Source organism: Narcine bancroftii, chromosome 1, assembly GCF_036971445.1.
Source record: "Narcine bancroftii isolate sNarBan1 chromosome 1, sNarBan1.hap1, whole genome shotgun sequence".
Taxonomy (NCBI): Eukaryota; Metazoa; Chordata; class Chondrichthyes; order Torpediniformes; family Narcinidae; genus Narcine; species Narcine bancroftii.
The window spans coordinates 76,524,740-76,548,101 of record NC_091469.1 but is presented as its reverse complement, the minus strand read 5'-3'; the positions used below and the strand labels follow the sequence as shown (position 1 = coordinate 76,548,101).

Here is a 23,362-nt window from a genome sequence, read left to right as displayed (position 1 = left end):
ATGACATGCACATACTATAATATTACTGGATTCATTTGATTTCAAAGCAGAATTATTATTTGGTAATGAATTACATTTTTTAAATATGGTATGCACACTATTGCAAAGGTCCACAAACCTATGCCACCCATATACACTAATCAACCTACAAACTCCGTTCATTTTGAAGGGCATGAGGAAATTGGAGCACCGAGGAAAACCCACACAGACACAAAGAGGAAGTAAATCTCCTGAGGGACAGTACCAGATTCAAACCCAGGTCACTGGCACTGTAATAGCATTTACTTACTGTTATTCCCGGGATTGATGCCCATGTCTCAGAATATCTTTTCTCAATAATATGAATCTACCAACAAATAAAGCATTACTACACAACCATAATTGCTCTTGAAGAATTGAAGGATAGACACCAGTTTTAACCGCTACACTCTGTCCAGTGAAGATATTCACATTTTCCATCTATATAGGTATTTCCAGGTAATCTGTCCAAGTCAGGATAGTGCAAGTCTTGTACATGGGCAATACCAATGTGGCCACATGCATGTGCAAGTAAGAAGTTAAAACAAATATTCTTGCCCCTGGTTTGGTATATGTCAATTTCAATTATGATGGAGTCTCGAAAGACAAGGTGCAGGGGATGTGGCGAGATGGCGTTGGAAGAAGACATGTAATTCCACTCTCCCCAGTTGAACTAATTAATGCCGAAATTAAAAAGTTTGGAAAGTTTTTAAAGGTGTTTGAAGACTGAAGAAAGAAAATGACTACTAATGTGAAGAAACCAAAAGCTTAATTACAGAAAAGATTACCTTATAAAAGTGTTGAAGAACTGAGGCCTACTCACCATGTTGAAGCCAAGGACCAAGGACCACCGTACTCCTGGTCGGATAAGTATGACGCCGGCGCCTACCCTGCAGTCACAAGATGGAGCCTGCATTGTTTTTCACTCGGCTGACTCTGGTACGTGCACCCATGAAGCCGGGCACACAGGTGAGTCATCCGAGCGGCGGTTGATGCACGATCCCACTGTGGTGCCCAGCGGCCTGGAGACACGCCTGCGCAGTCGGTAGTGCTACTGGGCATGTACAGCCCAATGCGCGTTCGTGATTTATTGGAGGAGGTGTGGGCTGCGGGGCACCCGGACAGCAATGAGCTGAGGAAGTCGGCCCAGCGCTGACAGTGGTACAGAACCGCAGCCCGACCAACAGTAGATGCAGGTGAAGAAGAGAAGGGAAGCCCTGCCTTGTCAGAAATAAGATATGTACCTGCAGTATTGAAGATTTTTCAAGATGGTTATCAACTAAAATTTTTTGATAATCCTAAGGAAGCTATGGACTTTGCTCAATTACTGCCAATTACGCAATTTCAGGAACAACGTAGTTCACCACGGTCTCCAAGGAGAGTGGAGACGCAAGATGGGAACCGAATTCCAAGAAGAAATGGAAGCAATGGTGGTCAGAGTGACAAAGTTGATTAAATTTTTTTTTTGAGAAGATTTCAGATAATGATGATAGTTTAATGTGAAATGGGAGTTGGGAGAGGGAGCTGGGTGGGCATCATTTTCCAGAAGTCATCAGCTACGTGTGAGTTATCTCACACCCAATATTTTGTAGGAGTTACCGCATTGAGCGGTTGAGACAGAAGGAGGTGATTGTAACCTCCTACCTGTTCTTTTTTTTTAATCAATTTTTGGATTAAGGAGTGAAGTTTTTTTATTATTTTTAAATTTTTTTTGTAGTTTTAGGAGGGGATAAGGGAAGGGGGTGTTTTTCTTTTTTTTCTTTTCTCTTTTCTTTTTTTCTCTCCTCTTTTTCTTTGTGTTATTGTAAGTAATGTCTAAACTTAAGTTTGTCTCTCTTAATGTTCAGGGTTTAAATAATCCTATTAAGCATAAGAAAATACTTGCCTACTTAAAAAAATTAAAAGTTGATGTGGCTTTTTTGCAGGAAATTCATTTAACAGATAAGGAACATTTGAAACTTAAACGTGAATGGGTTGGACAAGTTTTCTATTCTTCATTTAATTCAAAGGCGAAAGGAGTGGCAATTCTGGTGCATAAGAATCTACCATTTCAGTTACAGAATTAAGAGAAAAATGGAGGAAGATTATTAAAATTGAATTGTACAATTCTTAATGAGGCTTGGACTTTGCTTGCTGTTTATGCTCCAAATGTTGAAGATACGGCGTTTATTGTAGATGTGTCTTTATTACTTGGACAAACAAATTCCAATGTGATGATTTGGGGAGATTTAAATGTGGTATTGGAGCCTTTATTGGACAAGTATCCAAGAGTAATTAAGAAATCTAAGATGGCAGTACAAGTGACTAATATGATGAAAGATTTGAATTTAGTTGATATTTGGCGAAGACTTAATCCTACAGAGAAAGATTTTTCTTTTTATTCTTCACGTCATAATTCCTTTTCAAGAATTGATTATTTTTTAATTTCAACACATTTGCAGGATAAGGTTATATCTGTGGATAATAAGGCAAGGTTGCTTTCAGATCATTCATTATTATTATTAGAATATCAGAGTTCACAAGATGTTCAGAGAACCCCAAGATGGAGATTTAACATTATGTTATTACAAAAACCAGAATTTATTAGTTATTTAAAAAAACAAATTGAGGATTTTATTAGTAATAATGCTAATTCTGTTTCTAGTCATTTTGTTTTATGGGACGCAATGAAAGCTTTTTTACGAGGTCAAATATTAGCTATGCATCTAAAGTAAAGAAAGAGAATAGAGAAATTGAAGATTTAGAGAAAAAAAAAAGAAATAAGATATGAAGAGTTTGCATTGGGAACTGCTGCTAAAGAAGGTAGGCCTCAAGGAGGATCGGGAAGCCTGAATTTGAAGCTGTTTTTACTATTTTGGAGGGGATTGTTCATCAGATGGATAATATGTCATTACAGATGTCTACACAAATGATTCAAGGATTTATGGATATGAAAGTTAAATTGAATAATATTTGTGAGGAAGTGTCATCTGTAAAGAATGATATGACTGTTGTTAAAGCTGATGTTAATAGATGTTTGAAAGTAGTGGACACTAATAAAGAGTCTTTTCATGATTGTAAAGATCAAGTGGAACGAAACAGAAAAAATGGAAAAAGTGGAAGATTCTTTAGTAGGATGGGAGATTTAGAAGAGAAAATTGCTGAAGAAGATTGATTCTTTGGAAAATCAAGGTTGACAGAACAACGTAAAAATAGTAGGATGTCCGGAGGATATTGAGGGTACAGACCCGGTGAAGTTTTTTTAAAAAGTGGATTCTGGATGTATTGGGAAAGGAATTTTTTCTGAATGGCTTGGAATTGGATGGAGCACATAGGGCATTGAAGAGGAAACCTTTTCTGGGTCAGCCACCATGAGCAGTTTTAATTCGGTGTTTGAGATATCAGGATAGAGAGAGATTTTTATGGATTGCTGTTCAAAAGGCTCGACAGAATCAACTCCAAAGATGGTTCAGGGCAATAGAGTGCTTTTTATTAATGTTGATTTGAGTCAGGAAATTATTAAGAGTTGTAAAGAATTTAATTCATCAAAAGATGTGCTGTGGAGGAAGGGCTACAAGTTTGCTTTTCGATATCCTGCTGTATTGAAAGTTTTTTATGGGAATTTTCAATCTCAATTTTGAGAGTGATCATGATGTATTAATTTTTGCTAATTCTGTGCCAGATGTGCAAGGATTTGATCGATCATCGTCACCTAAAAGGAGGGCATCTGATAAGAGGAATGGGAATGGAAAGAAGGGTGAATCGGCACAGAGTCTGCTTGATATTAGAGACCCAGAACAATCCTTGGGATTGGGATAAGTGGGCTGAATATGATTGAGATAAATAATTGTTGAGTAGTTTGACGGTGGGGGGGGGGAGATGGCTCTGAAGCTTTTGATAGTCATCTGCCATTAGTGGGATTTACCACACCCACTTAATTGGGGAGTTACTACATTGGTGTAGTTTTGGGGATAATCTTTATTTTGTTTCTGTAGGATTTTTTTAAATAAGGGTTTTTTTTGTATTTTACTTAAAGGGAGTTTTTTAAGCAAGGTCAGTTTTTTTGTTATAGTGTGAATTGTGTATTTTTTTAAGAAAGAAATGTCTAATTTAAATTTTGCAACTTTTAATGTACAGGGATTGAATAATCCGATTAAGTGTAAACGTGTGTTGGCTTATATTAAAAAGATGAAAGTTGATATTTTTGCAAGAAACATATTTAACTGAAAAAGAACATTTAAAATTGAAGAGAGATTGGGTAGGGTATGGAGCTGCTTCTTCTTTTAATTCTAAGGCGCAAGGAGTGGCGATTTTGGTTCATAAGAAAATACCGTTTGAGTTGGAATCATTCACTGAAACTGCAGGTAGGATTTTAATGGTGAATTGTAAGATTTTTGCAGAATCGTGGACGTTGTTGAAGGTTTATGCACCGAATGTGGATGATGAGCGATTTATATCTGAAACTTTTTTGACATTAAATCAGGCTAATGAAAACATTTTAATTGGAGGGGATTTTAATTGTGTTTTGGATCCATTATTGGATAAATCTCCAAAAAGTATAAAGAAATCCAAGATGGCTGTACAAATGGGGTCTTTGATGAAAGATTTGAATTTGGTTGAAATTTGGAGGAGATTAAATCCAACAGAAAAATATTTTTCTTTTTATTCATCTAGGCAAGATTCATTTTTTAGAATAGATTTGTTTTTGATATCGGCACATCTTCAAGCTCGAATTGTGTCTGACTGTGTCTGATCACTCCATGTTATTTATATCTTGTGCTGGATCTGAGATTATGCAATCAACTTATCGGTGGAGATTTAATGCAATGTTATTGAAAAAACCTGAGTTTATTCCTTTTGTAAAAGAACAAATTGGTTCTTTTCTGAGTATAAATACTAATTCAGTATGGAGTAATTTTACTTTATGGGATGCTTTGAAAGCATATTTATGGGGCCAAAGCATTAGTTATTCAGCAAAAGTGAAAAAAAAAACAGTATTTGGCAGAAAGTTTGACTTTGGGGAAACAGATACCTGAGTTGGAAAAAGAATTACAGAAGAATGTTATAGAAGATTTTTAAAAAGCAGCATTAACTAAGTTGAAACTACGTCATAACACCTTGCAAACATATCAATATGAGTGATTAATTCAAAGATCTAAGCAGCGTTATTATGAATTGGGTGATAGAGCTCATAAGGTATTAGCTTGGCAATTAAAAACAGAACAGGCATTGAGAATTATTAATGCTGTTAAAAAAGAATTAAATAGTTACTTACAAACCTCATGAAATTAATGACCAATTTTGTTTATTTTAATCAGAACTTATATACTTCTGAGGGAATTCAAGATGATGGTTCTATTGAATTTTTTAAAATCTGATTTACACTTGCCGGTCTTAGGAAAAGAAGAAGTGAAAGAATTGGAGTCTCCATCTACAGATTTTGAGATTAAGGAAGCTATACAGGAGATGCCAAATCAGAAATCTCCAGGTGATGATGGATTTACAGTAGAGTTTTATAAGGTGTTTTATGAGGACTTGTCCCCTATATTTATGGATGTGCTTCAGCAAATAACAAATGAACAATTATCACCAGAATCTTGTTCGAGTGCAATAATTACAGTAATTCCAAAGAAAGACAGATCTGTTGAATGTGGCTTCATATCAGCCAAATTCTTTATTAAATGTGGATTATAATAATAGCTAAAATATTGGCAAATAGACTTGGTAAATATTTGCCTCAGTTAGTACACGTTGACCAAGCAGGTTTTATTAAGAATAGGTGTGCTTCTGATAATATTCTTAGATTGATAACGTTGATCAATATGTTGAGGCAGCAACCCAACCAACCAATGGTTATTGTGCTTGACATGGAAAAAGCATTTGATCGGGTTGAGTGGAATTTTTTTTATTTAATGTGTTGGAGAAATTTAATTTTAGACTTTTTGTTTACTGTTTGGGTTAAGGCATTATATAAAAATTCAGTTGCTAGGGTGGTGATGAATGGCCAAACTGCCATTTAATTTAGCACATTCAACATGTCAAGGTTGTCCATTGTTAGCATTGGTCATTGAACCATTAGCCCAAGCAATTAGACAAAATGATAATATTAAAGGAATAAAAATTGCAGATGATGAATATAAGATTAATTTATTTGCTTATGTATTGATTTATTTGACACATCCAGAACAATCTTTGAAGCATTTACAAAAATGTTTGGAGCAATTTGGTGTGTTATCTGGGTATAAAGTAAATTGAGATAAAAGTGAAATATTACCATTTTCAAATGGGAATTATGATGAGTGCAAACAGATTACAAAATTACGATGGTCTGATAAAATTAAATACTTAGGAGTAATTGTGGATGCAAATTATCAATCTTTATATAAATTAAATTATGCACCATTATTGAAAAAATTAAAATGGATTTGTTAAGTGGAAAGATCTTCCATTAACATTGATAGGTCAGGTAAACTGTATTAAAATGAATATTTTTCCATGTATTCAAATATTTATTTCAGTCAATTCCATATTCACTCCCAAAAGTGTTTTTTCAAGATTTGAATATGGCGGTGAGGAAATTTTTATGGAAGGGAAAGTTAGCGAGAGTAATATTACAGAAATTGACATGGAAATATGCTTCAATTACCTCATTTTCAAAATTATGAAGCTGCACAATTAAAGTTTGTTAACAGAATGATGGATATTATGCAGCCTCCTAGTTGGGCTAAAGTTGAATTAGCTTTTATTTCTGAATTTCAGGTTCATCAGTTTATATTTAAGTGGAATCCCTGTTTAGTACAGGGATGTAATATGCCAGTATTAAAACATTTATTAGGGTTTTGGAATAAAAGGAACTTTGTTATAGAGAGGCAAGTTATTAATTCAAACTCCGTTATATCAAAATAAGATTATTCCTTGTTCAATGAATAATGTATTTAAAAGTATGGCATTCTGAGGGTATAAAAATGATTCAGGATTGTTTTGAAGAAGGACAGTTTCTTTCTTTTAATCGACTTAAAGAAAAATTTGGAATATCATCTAACTCTTTATTTGTTTATTATCAACTTCAAGCTTTGATAAGGGATAATTACAGAAAGGAAATTAAATTACCTGAATTAACAAACTTTGAGTTTTTGATTTCTCATACGTTTAAAAAGGGTTTTATTTCTGATATGTGTTGTTACAAGATGGTATGGATAAACTGAATTTGGAGAAATCTAGAAATAAATGGGAAAGTGATTTATCTTATTGGGAAGTTATGTGTTATGAAGGGGTAACTAAATTGCTTAATGTAAGATATAGTTAGGTTAACTATAATTTTTTACATCAGCTATATTCGACTCCTGAGAAATTGAAGAAATATGGATTTAGTAATTTGGATTTGTTTTAGATGTGGATTACATACTGGAACATTTTTACATGCAGTCTGGTCTTGTGATAAAGTACAGCCAATTTGGGAAAAAAATTATTTAAGATTAAATTACCATAAGACCCAGAAATTTTTTTGTTGGGTTATACTGTTTCATTGACTGGTTTGGGGTTGGATAAATTTCAGATAGCGTTTGTTCGTTTAGCAATGGCAGTGGCACAGAAAGGTGTTGCGATTACTTGGAAAAATAATATAGAAGTTAATATGGTTCGTTGGCATAATAAATTGAGATCTTGAATCTATATGGATAAAATAACACAATTTACATGATAATTATTATTTCTTTGTTCAGATGTGGTTGCCTTATTTGGAATGGATGGGTTTAGAAATATCTTAAAATACTGTATTTTTTAAGTTTGCTTTTTCTCAGCAGATGCCAAACAACCTTAAATCTAAGCATTTCTTCCTGCAAAATTGGAAGTTAGCCCTCTTCAACATGTTATTTCAATTGCTCACTTTTTTTTTAAAATTTACATGTCAGCTTTTCCAAATAGTTCATGAATGGGTTCCATTCCAAATTTGAGTCCGTCTATGCTGAACCTCTCTATTCAGTGGGAGGTGGGGAGGAGCTGATTCACAGTATTGAAAATTGGCTTAGTGGAAGGAGTCAAGGGATACTATTGGTGGAGTGTTTATCTGATTCAAGGTCTGTGATCAGAGGTGTGCTGCAGAAATCAGTACTGGCCCGTTGTTGTACGCTACCCATGTTAACAATTTGAATAACAAAATTGTTAATAATGATTACTACATTTGGAAATGACTCAAACAATTTACAGTGTAGTACAGTGTTACTCGACCTTTTTCTTTCCACTCACATACCACTTTAATGAATCCCTATGCCATCGGTGCTCTGTGATTAGTAAGGGATTGTTTAAGGTAGTACAAGAGTGGGAAGGGAAGGCTGAGAATGACTGCTCTAGACCCAATTGTTACTGAAATATTTTGCTTGAGAAAAATTGTCATTTCCTTTGGATTTATGAAATTATGCACATAAACCAATTAAGTACAACTAAAACAGCTGTTTTCATACTTTTTCGTTCCACTCACAAATCACCTTAAGTAATCCCTTACTAATCACAGAGCACCTATGGCATAGGGAATACTTAAAGTGGTACATGAGTAGAAAGAGAAAGGTTGACAACCACTGGTGTAGTGCATAGTGAGGAAGGACATCAAAGTTTGCAACAAGATCGCGATTGCTGGGAAGGCAAGCCAAGACATGGCGAATGGAATTCAACTTTGACAAAATTTGAGGTTTTGTACCACAGTAAGGCTAAACAGGGTAGGACTTAGAGAATCGATGGCAGTGCCCTGAAGTGTGTTATGGAACAGTTTCATCCAAGCATATAGGTGTATAGTTCCTTGAAAGTACCAACTCAGGTGGATGAAAGCAGCATTTGGCATGCTCAACTTCGCTGGAAGGAGTATGGAGTACAAAAGTTGGAATGCCCAGCTGTAGGAGTGACATAAATAAATTCAGAGGTGCAGAGGAGATTCACCAGGATGATGGTGAGACAAATGTGGTTGATTATAGGAAGAGGTTGTATAGGCTAAGTCTTTATTCCCCAGAATAGAAGCTGAAGGGGATATCATTAGGGCCTTAGGGCCATGGATAAGGTGAAAGTTCACAGTCTTTCTGCCAGGGTAGATGATTCAAGACTGAGAGAGCATTGGTTTAATGTGAGAAGGTGATATATAAATGGAACCCAAGGAGCAATATGAGAAGGTGATATATAAATGGAACCCAAGGAGCAATGTCTTTCAATCGAAAAGTGACATGATTCTGGAACAAGCAGCTAGAGGAAACTCCAGAAGCCAGAACAAATCTAACAATCAAGATTTTTGGTCAGATTTATGGAATGGGAAAGAAGAAGCAAATGCAGGCAAATGGGACTAGCCCAGAATGCCAACTTGATTGATATAGGCATGCTGTTTTAGGCCCATTGACTCTTAATATCAGTCCATCTCCATGTAAAACAAATAATCTATATTTCACCCTTTCTGATTCCTTACGAGAGTTCCCAAGCAATGACAATGAAGAAACACCAGCAATTACAAGTTAACGGAACAAATGGTGCCAAGAGATTCAAGTTAAAAAGTTCCCCCCCTCCCCTTAGCAATTGTTCTTTTGCATCAGTCTGGTGTGTTTTTGATAACATTCTTGTCAGTTTTTGCTTTGTGCCTAGTAGAAAATATGCAACTTCAAAAAAAAAAAAAATAGGTGACGTGGTTATGATTTTCAGGTAACAAATGTCTGACATTGCAAAATCTTCAATAGACAATAGACAATAGGAGCTGGAGTAGGCCATTTGGCCCGTCGGGCCAGCACCGCCATTTTAGATCATGGCTGATCATTACCATCAGTACCCCTTTCCAGCCTTATCCCCATAATCCTTAATTCCGTTACCCACAAGAGTCTTATCTAACTCTCTTTTGAACATAGTCAGCAAATCCGCCTCTACCACCCTCTGTGGCAGAGCATTCCACAGTACACTGTACTACCTAAAATTTTCAGGAGTGATAAATTTCACTTTCACAGAATTTATGTGGGTGGGGGGGAGGAGGGGCAGGGAGGGGGAATCTTTCTTTAAATTGGTGTTTCGAGATTCACTTGTTGATGATAAAATTTTGTGTTTTGGAAAATTGCAATATCAACTACTTTCGAGGAATGCAGCCGACCCCCATTCTGGAATGTGGGAGCTGCCTGCATCTTAATCTGGAAATTCATGGCAAGGGTCACTCTTTGACCATCCAAAGTCTCACTTATTATGCCCAAGTTTCTGAAGGTGGACAACTACAGAGAACCTTTTGACATATTGGCGAAAATGTTATCGAATGAAATATTTAAAATATTTGTTAAGTATGGGACAGAAATACACAAGAGGAATAGCCTGCTTATTCAAGATTTACTTTCGGTTTTTTTTAATTGTAAGTCTATCCTCTGTGAATTATGCATTTCCACTGTCTGTATCCATATGTATTAGAGCTAACCTGTTAGACTGCTTGCAGAAGAAATAATCTCACAGTGCTGGGTATAACCTGACAATAAACTGATTTTCAATGAAAAGCATGCCAAATTACCATTGTGACTAATATGTAGCATACACTTTTTGAAATGAGCCAGTGAACACAGATAATGCACTATTAGCTGGAAAATAAATGCCCTCGCTTAAACATTTGCATATGCCAAGAATTCTCCAATTATTGTGTTTGGATAGTATAGTACACTAAAAATATTCAAATATTTAGGTTCTAAAACAAATATACCAATGCACAGCACCAGTCGTTCTGCAAATATCTCACTGAGAACTTTAATCAGCCAAGCAGTTAATTCAAACATATTCCCATTATGAAAGCAAATGTGAAAAAAATACAGAAAAAAAAATACTAAAAACAAAATTACTGCTGCAACATGTCCAACTGAAATTTAAAATAAACCCATGGTAGATCAGGAATGAGGAAAAATGAATTTACAGAATACAATTTGATGTTGTGCAGTAACATTATTAACACAATTTGGCTGTCATTCTACTAGCAATAACACAGTAAAATAAAGCAATGAAGAACCTTCCAAGCCCCCACAGGCCCCAGTATGCCTGAACTCCCAGTCTCTGAAGCAGAGGTGAACTGAGCCTCAAGATGGGTGAATCCTGAGGGGAGTCACATGATGGAGTAGTGGCCGGTAGGAGAATACCAGCCCTCTCCAGAAAAGAAGGTAAAAAGTAAAAAAGCAGAGCCCCAGACACACAAACCACAACAAATAAAAAATAAAGGTATGGAGGAAATGGCACCAAAGAAAGAAAAGCCAAAAACAACAGGAAGAAAAGAAGAAGGAAAAATTCCAGAAGAGAAAAGTGAAGGCCTTACCTGTACGAAGAAGCAGGGACCCGCCGTGAAAAGAGGAGCCCACTCCCTGAGGTCAGTGGAAACCCCGCAGGGTCGGGACCCACTGAACGCAGGACTACAAAGATGGCTCACGGAACCAAACAGAGGTGCGCAACCATGCACGACAGACAACACTGACGGGAGGAGGGACCTGCTGTGGAGTGGAACAGCTGAGAAAGACCCGACAGCAGGGCTCCCAGTGGGAAGGTACAGAACAGGAACAGGAGGAATGAGAATGAAAAAAGGAAACCAGAGACACACAGAAAACCAGCCCAGAAGAAGAGGACCAACATCAAGACACCATAATAAAAAAAATACCCAACGAACTGAGACAAGCAGCCCAACAAGAAAGTCAGAAGAGACACAGATACAAAGAAGAGAAGAAGACACAAACCCTAGAGCAGACACAGAAGAAGGAGAACATTAAGCTCTGCACAGAAAAATAGAAGATAAAGGGAATGGGCTGTACATAGATAAAAAAAATTTCAAGAATATATGGAAGCAGTAAAAAAAATGGCAGACATGAGAATTTAATGAAATAAAAAGAAGAATTAATGGTACAGAAGAAAAAGTGAGTAGATTAGAGATGGTCATGACAGAAATAGGGAAAAGAGTAGACAAGGCGGAAGAACAAGAAACAGCCGTAGAAATGGAAGTGGGTGACTTAAAAAGAAAATTGGAAGAAACTGATAAAAAAGTTAAAGAAACACAGGAGTTGTTAGCTCAGAAGATGGATATAATGGAAAACTATAATAGGAGAAACAATATAAAGATAGTGGGCCTTAAGGAAGATGAAGAAGGCAAAAATACAAAAGAATTTATAAAAGAATGGATCCCCAAGGTCCTGGGAATTGACTGGAATACAAAGTTCAAAAAAAATTTTGTACCAAGACATAAGTTTTGAGCTCCTGAAGAAGAGGAAGGAGTTTAACACAGCAAAATCAATCCAATGGAAGAAAGGCTATAAATTTATGTTAAGATATCCAGTGGTGCTTAAAATACTTATCCCGGGGCAGCAAAGTAGACTGTTCTCGGATCTGGAGAAAGCAGACAGAGAGATGAAGAGATGCAACAAGAACAAGAATGACGACAAACTTCATATCAAGAAGAAAAATAATGTATAAGTAGAAACTAAGAAGGGGAAGAAAGGAAGTAAGGGGTGAATTAAGAGGGTGACCTTTGTTATATGTGAAGATAAAAGTCTTTTCTGGAGGGGGCTGGGTGGGGGAGAATAACAGTCACTGCAAAATCAGTTGACGCTTGCGAGCAGGTTCACAATCCAAATGGAGAGGGGAGTTATGGTTGCCCAGCAAGGGAGAAGGGGCAACTCAGAGGGGGGGGGGGGGGACGGACATTTGGGATTAAGTGAATTTTAGATGTAGGAATAGTGGAAATATTTTATGTTTTAGAAGTGTTGCCTTACAGGGTGTTCAAAAAAAGAAAACAGAAAGGATATGGAGGAAAGGTGGTGATGAGGAAGTGGAAATGAGAGGTAAACAAAGTATGGAATGGCCATGTTGAACGGGATGACTATAAATATTAATGGAATACATAACCAAATCAAAAGGAAGAGGGTGTTAAATTTACTAAAGAAAGAAAAAATTGATATAGCATTCGTGCAGGAAACACATCTAACTGAAGTGGAACACAAGAAATTAAGGAGAGACTGGGTAGGGCACGTAATGGCAGCATCATATAATTCAAAAGCCAGAGGAGTAGCTATATTAATCAATAAAAATGTACCAATCAAAATAGAGGAGGAAATAACAGATCCAGCAGAGAGGTATGTAATGATAAAGTGTCAGATATATTCAGAATTTTGGAATTTTCTCAAAATATATGCACCTAATGAAAAGGATCAAAACTTTATGCAAGGTATCTTTTTGAAGATTATAGATACGCAGGGGAATATATTGATAGGAGGGGACTTTAACCTCAATTTGGATTCAAAGATGGATAAAACTGGACAAAAGACTAGCAGAAAGAGCAAAGTAACCAAATTTATGGTTAAAGCAATGCAGGAAATGCAAATTTTGGATATATGGAGGAGACAACACCCAAAGGAGAAGGAATACTCATATGATTCGGGTAGACACAAAACATACTCAAGGATAGACCTGTTCCTGTGGTCAGCCCACATCCAAGAGAGAGTTAGGAAAACGGAATATAAAGCTAGATTGTTATCGGATCATTCACCCCTGTTATTAGCAATAGAGCTGGAGGACATCCCACCAAGAACGTATAGATGGATATTAAACGCCATGCTACTTAAAAGACAGGATTTTAGAGAATTAATTGAGCGCCAAATCAAAATGTACTTTGAAATAAATACGGAATCAGTGAAAGACAAATTTATATTATGGGATGCAATGAAAGCCTTCATCAGAGGGCAGATAATAAGTTATGTAACTAAGATGAAGAAGGACTACAATTGGGAAATAGAACAGCTGGAAAGGGAAATAGCAAGTACAGAAAAAGAATTAGCAACAAGGGAAGATACAAGAAAAAGAGATTTGGCGGACAAAAAGTAAAATACGAAACACTACAAACAAGGTGGAGAAGAACATAATGAAGACAAAACAGAAGTATTATGAGCTAGGAGAAAAAACACACAAAATACTAGCTTGGCAGCTTAAGACAGAACAAACTAAAGGAATGGTATTGGCGTCAAGGAAAATGGACAAACAAATTACATATAACTCAATGGAGATCAATGAAAACTTCAAGGAATTCTATGAGCAATTATATCAAACAGAGAACGAAGGGAAAGAAGACAAAATAGACGAGTTTCTAGCTAAAATTGAACTCCTGAAATTGCACGAAGAGGAGCAAATAGAGGAAATACAGGATATATTAAAAAAACTACCAAACAATAAAACGCCAGGAGAGGACAGAATCCCAATAGAATTCTATAAAACGTTTAAAGACTTATTAATTCCTCCCCTCCTGGAAGTAATGAACCAGATTGAAGAAACACAAAACATGCCAGATTAATGCAAAACAGCAATAATTACAGTAATACCAAAGATGGGGAAAGATCCACTAACACCAGCATCGTATAGACCAATATCGCTGCTTAACACAGATTATAAGATAATAGCTAAACTATTAGCAAACAGATTGGCCGACTGTGAACCAAAAATAGTAAAACTAGATCAAACTGGATTTATTAAGAAAAGACGAACAACAGACAATATCTGTAAGTTCATTAACTTAATCCATCCAGTACAAGGAAACAAGACGCCAACAGTGGTGGTTGCCTTAGACGCAGAGAAAGCCTTTGACAGAGTAGAATGGAATTATTTATTCAAAGTACTACAGAGGTTCAACCTACCAGAGAAATATATTAATTGGGTTAAAGCATTATATATGGGACCATTGGCGAAGGTGACAGTAAATGGATATATATCAAACCAATTTAAATTAAGCAGGTCAACTAGGCAGGGATGTCCACTATCTTCCTCACTGTTCGCGTTAGCTATAGAACCACTGGCAGAACTGATAAGAACAGAAAATAAGACGGATAAAAATAAAAGAAGGAATATAAAATCAGTCTATTTGCAGATGACGTCATAGTATACTTAACAGAACCAAATAAAAGAATTATATAAGAAATGGAAGGAATATGGAGAAGTATCAGGGTACAAAATCAACGCAAATAAAAGTGAAGCGATGCCAATGAATAATGCGGATTTCACAAAGTTTAAGAAAAAAAATCACCATTTAGATGGCAAACACAAGCAATCAGATACCTAGGTATACAACTAGATAATAATCTAGGCCATCAATGCAAACTAAATTATCAGCCATTAATGAAGAAATTACAAGATGACTTAGAACATTGGAAAGATTTACCACTAACACTGATAGGAAGGGTAAATTGCATTAAAATGAATATTTTCCCAAGGATACAATACCTATTCCAATCGTTACCAATTCACCTAACAGAGAAATTCTTCAAGGAGCTAAAGAAAATAATAAGGAAATTCTTATGGAAAAGGGGAAACTGAGGATAGCACTGGATAAATTAACAGAATGGTATAAACAAGGGGGCTTAAGCTACCAAACTTTAAGAATTATTATAGAGCAGCACAATTAAGATACCCATCAGATTTTTAACAAACAAAGGAAAAACCAGATTGGACCAGATTAGAGCTAGATAAAATAGGGAAGAAGGTACCTGAACATATACTATATAAGTGGGATGAAAAGCTGGTGCAACATAGGAATTCACCAGTACTGCACCATCTGCTCAACATTTGGAGGAAGATTCACGTAGAAAGGAATAAAACAAATTATCAACTACCAAAATTAATATTGATGCAAAATCAACTAATCCCTTTCACAATAGATAACCTTTCCTTTAGAGAATAGGAGAGAAAAGGGATCAAAAGAATAGAAAATTGTTTTTTGGGAAATTACTTATTATCTTTTGAACAAATATTTGCATACCACCAACTGAAAACCAATTTGAAGGACAAATTGGGAAGCAGGCTGAGGTTACCAGAAGGAAGCAATTTTGAATATGTGATTACAGACACAATGATAATTAAAAGATTTATAACAAACATGTACATCAAACTGGAAGAGAAAGAGAATGAGGAAACAAGCTGTAAACCCAAACAAAAATGGAAACAAGATCTAAACATACAGATAAAGAATGAAACATGGGAAAAGCTATGCTCCGGAACTATGAGAAATACAATAATTGGTTACACAGGCTATACACCACGCCCCAAAAGTTAAATAAATGGGACACAACAGTATCAGATAGATGTTTTCGTTATAAGGAGGAAACGGAAACAACAGTACATGCAATTTGGGCATGTGAGAAAGTGGAAAAGTTTTGGGAAGATCTAAATCAAGTATTAAATAAAATCACAAAAAGCAACATACCAAAAAATCCAGAGATCTTTCTTCTAAGTAATATAAGTAAAGAACTTGGACTCTATTTGGATGGAACACAAAAAAGATTTATTATGATAGCCTTAGCTGTAGCAAAAAAATGTATTATGTCAACCTGGAAATTAGAAGATAGCTGAGAATACAGCAATGGTACATAGAAATGAATAAATGTATTCCATTGGAAAAATTAACATATAGTTTAAGAAATAACATCAACAATATTCAAACAAATTTGGGAACAAAACCATTCATGGAACACAACAGAGAAGTCTTACCGCGGACCTCCACCACCTAAAACGATAGAAGGAGAAGACGACGAAATAAAGTGACCCAGTATGTAAAAGTGGATGACACAAATTTCTTGTTTATTTTCATTGTGTGATGACATTGTTTAATGGGTTTAATGTATCATATATGTTGAACGTTTGAGTGGGTGAGGAGGGGGGGTGAAGGAGAGTGGGAAGGGAGGGGGAAAAGGGGAGAAAATGACACTGTGTATATTCAAGAGGGAAATGTTTGTGTGTATTTTGGTCAGTATGGTTCATAGTGTGCAAAATAAAAAATTTTTTTAAAACGGATGGGTGAATCTTCAACAAGCTTCCAGCCCAGGGGCGTGGCCATGTGAAGGACCTAGACAGATGTGTTTTGGTTGAGCTCTCCATGAAGAGTATTAAATAGACTGTCTAAACTTAAAAATCAAGATCTATTTAATCAAAAATGGACAAAACTAGCATGAAGAAACCAAGGCAGCCGAGAACAAAGACTGAAGAAGCTCCTATTCAAGCAGGGACATTTGGTGAAGTCCGAGAGGGAGCGGTACTAAAATGGGATGAGACCGGCAGAACCAGGTAAAGCAGGGGAGTCAGGTCAAGAGCTAAGTATCATCCTGGAAAAAATTATGAAAGATACGACAGAGAAAGTGATCAAAATAAATGAGATTGTTGAAGACCTGATGAAGAGAATGCGTCAAGCAGAGATTAAGTTGTCAAAAACGCATGAGACTTTCAAAGCTTTGGGGAAAAAACGCCAAAGAATGGGAGTCAGATAAACATGTACTGCTTAACAAAATTGATCATATGGAGAACTTCAGTCAATGGAACAACATCCAAATTATCAAACTAAAGGACAGAATTGAGGGAAGAGACCTGGTGAATTGTTTTCAAAAATGGATCCCACAAGTGTTGGGAGAAGACAAATTTGGAGAAAAACTGAATATCGAGAGAGCTCACTGTACATTCGAATCCAGAGAGCCGGGGATCAGAGACCAAGACCAGTTCTGGTGAGACTTTTATGCTACCAAGAACGAGAGGTAAATTGGAGAGCAGTATATAACTACTCTAAGCAGAATAATGGACACATGAGGTTGATCGTGAAAAGTTATTATTTTTTTTCCAAGATTTTAGCCCAACTTTGATTAAACAAAGGAAATAATTTGAAAACATGAACAAACAACTACATTTTAAAAACTTGAAAGACTCAATGATATATGCTGCAACTCTGAGGGTCAATGTAACCAAAGGGAACTGGTGATTTTTCATGAACAAGATGGAAGATTTTCTACAAAATGCATAAAGGAAGGGAAAAAAAATCATAGTTTGAAGATTGTGAAAATCATAGTTTGAAGATTGTGAAAATATTTATAATGGAACTAAATAAAAATAGTAAAGGTTGTATTTTTTATTTTTACAAAAAATGTCTTGAATTTATTGTTTAAATGTTCACGGAGACCTCAGTCAAGGGAAAATAAATCTGGGAAAAGTAGTATCAGGGTGGAGACTCTGATCTAAGGGAGAGAAAGATGCTTGGAAAGGAGAAACAAAAAAAAAAATGGCATCAAAAGAGGGAAAATGTATGTATCATGATCAATGTGGTTTATAGTGTGAAAAATAAAAAAATTTTAAAAAAGGGAGGGGTTCTTCTTCCTCAGGAGATTCCATGCGCTTTTCTCACTGACGTTGTGGGCTCTGTCATTGTATATGTCACCGTCAAGGCAGGGACATTGTGTTATTCTTAAAGGGGAAAGAATGATTTTATTATTTAAAGAGCCAAAGAGATTCTACTGCTAAAAAAAAATTGTTTTAAAGAAGATAATGGATAGAACATTAAAATTTATTAGTTTTAATGCTATTGAAACTAACAAGTGAAAACAGGTCTTAAAAAAATCATAGGCAGATATAGTCTTTTTACAAGAAACACATCTTACCAAATTCGAACATGCAAAATTAAAAAGAGGTTGGGTGGGGTAAGTAATACAATCCTCATTTGGATCAAAAGCAAGAGGTGTAGTGATTTTAATTTAAAAATATATACCAATAATAATAGAAGAGACTTTAACCGTTCAAGCCAGAAGATTTGTAATGGCAGACTGCAAAATTTATGCAGAATCTTGGATGTTTAGGAATATTTACACCCCAAATTAAGATGATAAAGCCTTTATGAAGGATATCTCTTTTAAAACCGCAGGGAGAAGATAAAGCATATTTATTGGAGGAGATTTTCATTTTTGTTGTGATCCAATATTGGATAAATCAGCGAGAACAGTAACAAGGGCAAATTTAATTGAGATATGAAGACAGATCAACCCCAGATCAAACCACTCATTCTATTCAAGGGTACATGATTCAGATACAAGGGTTGACTTATTTTTAATGTCTGCTCAATTATAAAGTAGAATGGAAAAAATGGCACGACTTTTCTCAGTCCACTCGCCATTAATGTTAACTATTACAATAATGGAAAATCAAGAATGTATAGATGGTGCCTTAGCACTACATTATTAAAGAATAAGGACTTCTGTGAATATATCAAGAGACAAATAGAAATATTTTGTGAAAACAATCTTCCTTTCACTGATAATAGTTTTCTAATATGGGAAACACTTGAAGCTTATTTGTTACACTAAAAATCTTGAGAGAATATATAAGAGAATCTTGAGAGAATATGGAAGGTTCAGGGAAGGATATTACAAAATTGGAAAAAAGAATATCAGAAAACAGAAACACAAAATATAGAATATTAGAGAACAAAGTTAAAATACACTACTACATATAGAACGGAAAAATTATATTTAAAAACTAAAAAAAAGTGTCATCTTGGCAGGTTAAAGCAGAGGAGTTATCCAGAATGATAAATGCAATAGAAACAAACTAATACTCTAACAAATACCGTAAATATTTGTGTATAATCCTGTGATGTGCCATTAGCCAGAATCAGACACACACAAGGTAAAGCTTGTACAACAGGCTTTAATCCACAAAGACTTCCACAGAGCCAGGATGGCTGTAGCTGCAGTAACTCTGAGTGAGCTTCGGGAGGCCGGCGCAGGCTTATATCCCGGAGCGTGATTGACACCCGACCGGGTGGGGTTTGATCCCTTCAAGCTGACTGATTGACAGCCGGCCAGGTGTTGTCCTGTCCCCTTACCTTCCTGCAGGTACAGAGGTTGACCCTTGCAGTATGCCGGAGGTGTACCACCACAAATGCAAAAAAAAATTTCCCCCTTTTTCCCCTCAAACATGGGAATAAAATTTAATTTTTTTTTACTGCAGGAGGGGGGGGCAGTAGTAGGCAGCGCGACTCAGGTGGGCAAGGGTGAGTTGGCAGCGCGACCCGGGTGGGCAAGCGAGAGTCGGCAGCACGACTCGGGTGGGCAAGCGAGAGTCGGCAGCACGACTCGGGTGGGCAAGCGAGAGTCGGCAGCACGACTCGGGTGGGCAAGCGAGAGTCGGCAGCACGACTCGGGTGGGCAAGCGAGAGTCGGCAGCACGACTCGGGTGGGCAAGCGAGAGTCGGCAGCACGACTCGGGTGGGCAAGCGAGAGTCGGCAGCACGACTCGGGTGGGCAAGCGAGAGTCGGCAGCACGACTCGGGTGGGCAAGCGAGAGTCGGCAGCACGACTCGGGTGGGCAAGCGAGAGTCGGCAGCACGACTCGGGTGGGCAAGCGAGAGTCGGCAGCACGACTCGGGTGGGCAAGCGAGAGTCGGCAGCACGACTCGGGTGGGCAAGCGAGAGTCGGCTGCACGACTCGGGTGGGCAAGCGAGAGTCGGCTGCACGACTCGGGTGGGCAAGCGAGAGTCGGCAGCACGACTCGGGTGGGCAAGCCGGGCAAGCAGTAGTCAGCAGCGCGACTCAGGAGGCTGGAGGGTGGGCGGAGAGACGTGAGCACAACTCAGGAGGCCGGGCAGCCAGGTGGGCGGAGAGATGCCAGCACGACTCAGGCGGCTGGGTGGGCGAGCGGAGAGGTGAGAGTGCGACTCAGACGGTCAGGCGGAGAGACGCCAGTGCGACTCAGGCAGGCGGGTGGAGAGACGCGAGCACGACTCAGGAGGCTGGGCGGATGGGTAAGCGGAGATGCCAGCGCGACTCAGGCGGGTGAGGGGTGGGGGGTCGTATTATACACCAGGGTAAAATTTTTCCCCCTTTTTCCCCATCAAAAATGGGGGGGGGGGGGTGGGTCGCATTACACACGGAACACATTATACACTAATATTTACGGTAATCAAAAAGAAATAAATAATATATTTAGACAACACTATATGAAACTATATAAATCAGAAGCTTTAACTGCAGCTACATGCAGTTCAGTGCAGATGCTGATGGTGTACAGGCCCAAGTCAAGATTGGACCTGTTAACAAACATTTCTACGACTGATTCCACCTGCATTGATTTCGTCCATCGTTATTGAATGAAGATCTACTGGGACCAATGCCTGAAGAGGGCGCACAAAATCAGTGAACCGGTGCGGACTCGAAAGGCCAACATGGCCTGTTTCCGCTCCATAAATGGTGATATGGTTATATGAAACTGAAATGGAAGAATTTTTTTAAACAAATGTTACAAAAGGGGGATAAAAAATGACTTAGATGCACATTTTACAACAGAAGAAATAGAAAAAGCTCTGGGTACTTTACAAGCTAATAAATCCCTGGGGAAAGATGGGTTCCCTTCTGAGTTCTATTGACAGTTTAAAGATTTGTTGATGCCTCTGTTGTTGGTATGTTAGATCAGGCAATGGAGACTGTGTGGAGGTGGCTTGGTGGGAATTGCTAGAGCAGCTTGCACACACATTTCAAAACACAGAATTTTTGCAGGACTTTTGCAGAATGCTTTTTGCGGAGGAGCAACAAAGTAGCAACATTCAGCAGCTTGCCTGGGAAAGCATGTGATTTTTTCAGGCAGAGTCAGAACAGTTTTTGCTCTCAGAGATGGAGGGAGAGAGAAAGAGTCACAGAAATCAGTTCCAGAGGGACAATCTGGCAAACTTTGGAAGGCTGTCTGGTCAAAGGAGAAGACTGGTGGTCTGAAAGGTGACCGGAAAGGAAGACGATCATCTGGAGAACCCTGAAGGGGGCAAGTTTCGTCAGCTAGACTGAATCAGAAGGAATCAGTTGAGGTTGTCCTGGAAAAGGAATCTCTTTCTGAAAACCAGCAAGAACCCTCCTGAGTGGTAACCATTTGCTTGTTAAGCACCAAAGACTGGCGAACTTTGTTAATGCTAACTTCTGTGCACAGAACAAGAAATGCCTGCAACCAGTGAGATTGGACTGTGATCCAAAGAACTTTTCTAATCTTAAATATACATTACATACACCTGCGTTTAGTATTAGAGGGGGGATTAGGTAGGTTCTGTAAGTAGGTTAAGTAATAAGTTTAATTCTGTTTTCTTGTTCAATTATAATTAAAAACTACTTTTGTTTAAGTAACCTTGTGTTGTGGTGCATATTTATTGCTGCTGGGTTTTGGAGCCCTATGGACTCCATAATAAGACCTAGACCCTCCCTGAAGTTTCTTCAATTGCTATAATTACAGTGCTACTGAAGAAAGGTAGAGACCCACTAAAAACCTCACCATGCAGACCAATATCACTCCTTTATGCAGATTACAAAATCCTAGCAAAGGCACAAGCTAGCAGATTTGGTGACTATTTTTCAAACTTAATACATCCAGATCAGGTAGGGTTTGTTAAAGGAAGGCATTCTTCAAATAGTCTAGGTAGATTATTCAATATACATATCAAAAAATTAAGGTTGAATCCAAATATAACTATTTCTTTAGATGTAGAAAAGGCATTTGACTGACAAGAATGATCGTTTTTATTCAAAACATTGGGAATTATTGTGTAGGTAGAAAATTCATAAATTGGTTAAAAACTATCATAAGCCACAAGCTAAATTATAACTAATAATCAAATGTCATCTATTTTTTCCCTAAAGTAGATAAGAGTAGACAGGGGTGTCATCAAACTCTAGCATCATTTATACTAGTTACTGAACCCCTGGCAGAGATTATAAGAGGAGATCTGGATATTAAGGGTTTCAAAGTTAAGACAGGAAGAACATAAAATTAACCTATTTGTTGTTGATGTCTGATTATAGATGTCTGACCCAGCTGAATCATTGATCAGATTACAAACAATATTAGAAAAATATGGAAGAATATCAGGATATAAAATAAATATAGACAAAAGTGAGATAATGCCATTGCAAAACTTTGATTATAAATGATCCCAAAAAGGCAGTAGACTTAAATGGAAGGATGGAATTAAATACTTAGGAATAATGAAGTATAATAATTTGCAGAATTTATATGCCTAATTATACCACCTTTATAAGGGAAAAAAAAATAGAAGATTTACGGAAATGGAAAAATCTACTGATTAAATTAATAGGAAGGGTAAATTGCATAAAAATGAAGGTAATGCCAAGGCTACAGTATCTCTTCTAATCGTTGCCTATTGCACGAACTAAAAATTTCTTCAAATTATTACATAATTGTACAAGAAATTCCTATGGAATAACAAAGTACCATGAATTGCACTGGAAAAGTTAACATGGGATTATAAATTGGGAGGCCTTAGACTCGGATTTTAAGAAGTATTATTTATCAGCACAAGCAAAGTTTCTATCATCTTTCTTTGAAGAAAACATTCCCCCTTTGTGGATTCGAATGGGACTGAATTCAATAAAGGAGGACACAATGAAGGACTTGTATATAGTGGAATGTTAAGTCAATATAAAACAGATAATCCTATATTAATATATATGATTAGAATATGGAAATAAATTAATGTATCAGGAAAAAAGCAGGTATATCACTGAAGACACCATTATGTAAAAATGTGCAACTACCTATGAATCTGGGTAA

At 37.0% G+C, this 23,362-nt stretch overlaps 1 protein-coding gene across 8 annotated transcripts in view; it reads right to left on the bottom strand.

The window, feature by feature from the left end:
- Nucleotides 1-23,362, bottom strand: part of LOC138760029 (guanine nucleotide-binding protein subunit alpha-14) — a 175,985-nt gene that overhangs the window by 101,681 nt on the left and 50,942 nt on the right. The gene's annotated exons all lie outside the window — the stretch shown is intronic.